The sequence below is a fragment of the Benincasa hispida genome, chromosome 1 (assembly GCF_027475165.1).
Source record: "Benincasa hispida cultivar pf3 chromosome 1, pf3_genome.v1.1, whole genome shotgun sequence".
Taxonomy (NCBI): Eukaryota; Viridiplantae; Streptophyta; class Magnoliopsida; order Cucurbitales; family Cucurbitaceae; genus Benincasa; species Benincasa hispida.
Window position 1 is genome coordinate 8,832,738 of NC_143478.1, and position 2,438 is coordinate 8,835,175.

Here is a 2,438-nt window from a genome sequence, read left to right on the forward strand (position 1 = left end):
GATAAGTAATGCCCGCATCTAACCATTTAATGATCTCTTTTTTAACGACCTCTTTCATCGTAGGGTTGAGCCTACGTTGATTCTTGGAAACGAATGCGGTGCATACAGTACGCTAGGCTAATTCCTCTAATGTCACGAGCGTCCAGTCAATTGCTCGCACATGTTTCCTCAGAATGCTTTTCAACGCATTCTCCTGGTCTTCTTTAAGTTTTGAGGAAATTATTACTGGCAACTTCTCATTCTGCCCCAAAAATGTGTACTTTAAGTGGTTCAGTAGGGTCTTTAATTCCAATGTTGGTGGTTCTACTAGGGACGGTTGCGTTGTTTTTCTTTCTTCTTTTTCTGTTGGCTCTTCTTCTTGGTTTGCGATCATCTTTTCTTCCTTGCTTGTTTTTGTTATGATCGCATTACAGGAAACAATGGATGCGCTTGCATCCTCTTCTTCATTCTCTTCATCAAACTTTTCTTCTTCAATCAGGTTCTGGTCATCGTTTGAGTCATGCAGGTCTTCTTCGTCAGGAAACTTCATGACACGGATGATGTTGAACTTGAGCTTCTATTCGTTTATGCTCAAAGTGATCTCCCATTTATGCACATCAATCTGGGCTCGACCTGTTGATAAAAATGGTTGCCCTATGATATTGGGCACATCTTTGTCGGCCTCGTAATCCAAGATGATGAAATCGGCTGGTAGAATAAATTTGTTGATGGTGATCAACACGTCCTTCACCTTCCCCTCTGGATGCACCAGAGATCTATCGGCCAGTTGGAGAGTCATGGTCGTGGGTGCAAGTTGCCCCGCATTCAGCTGCTTAAAGATCGACAAAGGCATCAAATTGATGCTGGCTCCAAGGTCACACAAGGCTTTCCCGATGTACAGTCATTCTATGGAGCAAGGTATAGTAAAGCTCCCAAGATCGCTCATCTTCGGTGGAATTATTGATTTCGAACTCTATGTTAACGCCGCCATGGTAAACTTACCAGTGCCCTTCTTCTTGGTTACCATTTCCTTCAGAAACTTGGCGTATGCAGGCATCTCCTCAATCGCTTCACTGAATGGAATATTAATATGTAATTGCTTTAGCATAGTCGGAAAGCGTTGGTATTGTACCTCTTCATTCTTTTTCCATCTAAGTCTCTGTGGGAAAGATGGTAACTGCACTTTCACGGTCTCCTTCTCAGTTGGCTTTGAGGTGGACACAACTTCTGGCTCTATTGCTTCTTTTTCTCCTTCTTCTTCTTGTGTCATCGCAATTTCAGGTTCAACTGCAATGGGATCAGTCCAACTAAGCTCCTTCTTTTCTCCCTCCACAGTTTTTCCACTTCGCAATGTCACAACCTGACATTGCCCTTTACTTGATCCCCCCGGGTTGCGTGGGAGTTCTATTGAACTCAGCAAAGCCCCTTGAGGTCTGTTCTTTAGCTCACTTGCAACCTGGCCCATCTGTAATTCTAGATTGTGGATGGACATAGCCTGACTTTGAAGCACAGTTTCGCTTTTCTCTATGTACTGCTTCAACAGGCTCTCCAAGGAGGATGATTGCGGTGGTTGTGAGCTACTGGCTTGATTGCTTGTTTGACTGTTGTGGCGTGGGAAGAATCCAGGTGGCCCTTCTTTCTGCGCCACAGGTTGGAAATTTTTTTGTTGATTCTTCCATGCAAAATTGGGGTGGTTTCTCCACTCGGGGTTGTAGGTATTCGAAAATAGATTATTTTTCACAAAGTAGATAGACTGTGGATTTTATGGGCATTCTTCCATTGCGTACCCATCACTGCAAGTCGCACACCTTGTGGTGTTTTGACTAATTGCGTTTACTTGCCCATATTGCGGTGTTGGGCTGCTGATCGCAATTCCCTGAATTAAATTCATCATTGCGGTCATCTGATTCTGTAGTGAAGCAATAACACCATTACTTGCGTCGTTATACTTGATTCTCAGTCTCTAATCACTCTCTCTCCAATCCTCGTGGTTTTTAGAAATGTGATCCAAGATATTCTTAGTCTCATCATACGTTTTGTCAAGCAGACCACCAGCTGCTGCCGCATTGGCAGCGGTTTGCGAAGTGGGATTCAAACCATGATAAAAGATTTCCATCTGAAGGCAGTCTGGTAAACCATTGTGTGGACAGTCCTTGACCAACTTCTTAAACCTCGCCCATGCATCACTGAGCGATTCGTCCATGTCTTGTTCAAAATTTGTTATGAGTTTCCTTCGTCTAGTATTCTCAGTAGGTGGAAAATATTTCTTCATGAATTTTTCTACGACCTGTTCCCAAGAAGTGATCTCTCTTAGTTCGAGGGAATACACCCATTTCCTTGCCTGATCGCAAAGAGAAAATGGGAACAAAGTTAGTCGAACTTCTTTGGAAGAGATGTTCGTGAACACAAAAGTGTTACAGATTTCTATAAAACTTCGGAGGTGGGCATGTGGGTCCTCG

At 43.4% G+C, this 2,438-nt stretch overlaps 1 non-coding gene across 1 annotated transcript; it reads left to right on the forward strand.

Moving 5' to 3' along the window:
- The first annotated feature begins 2,111 nt into the window (after positions 1-2,111).
- On the forward strand, positions 2,112-2,218 carry LOC120070463 (small nucleolar RNA R71). The gene has a single exon (XR_005479958.1). It is a non-coding gene; the product is annotated as a small nucleolar RNA R71 (small nucleolar RNA).
- Positions 2,219-2,438: the final 220 nt, after the last annotated feature.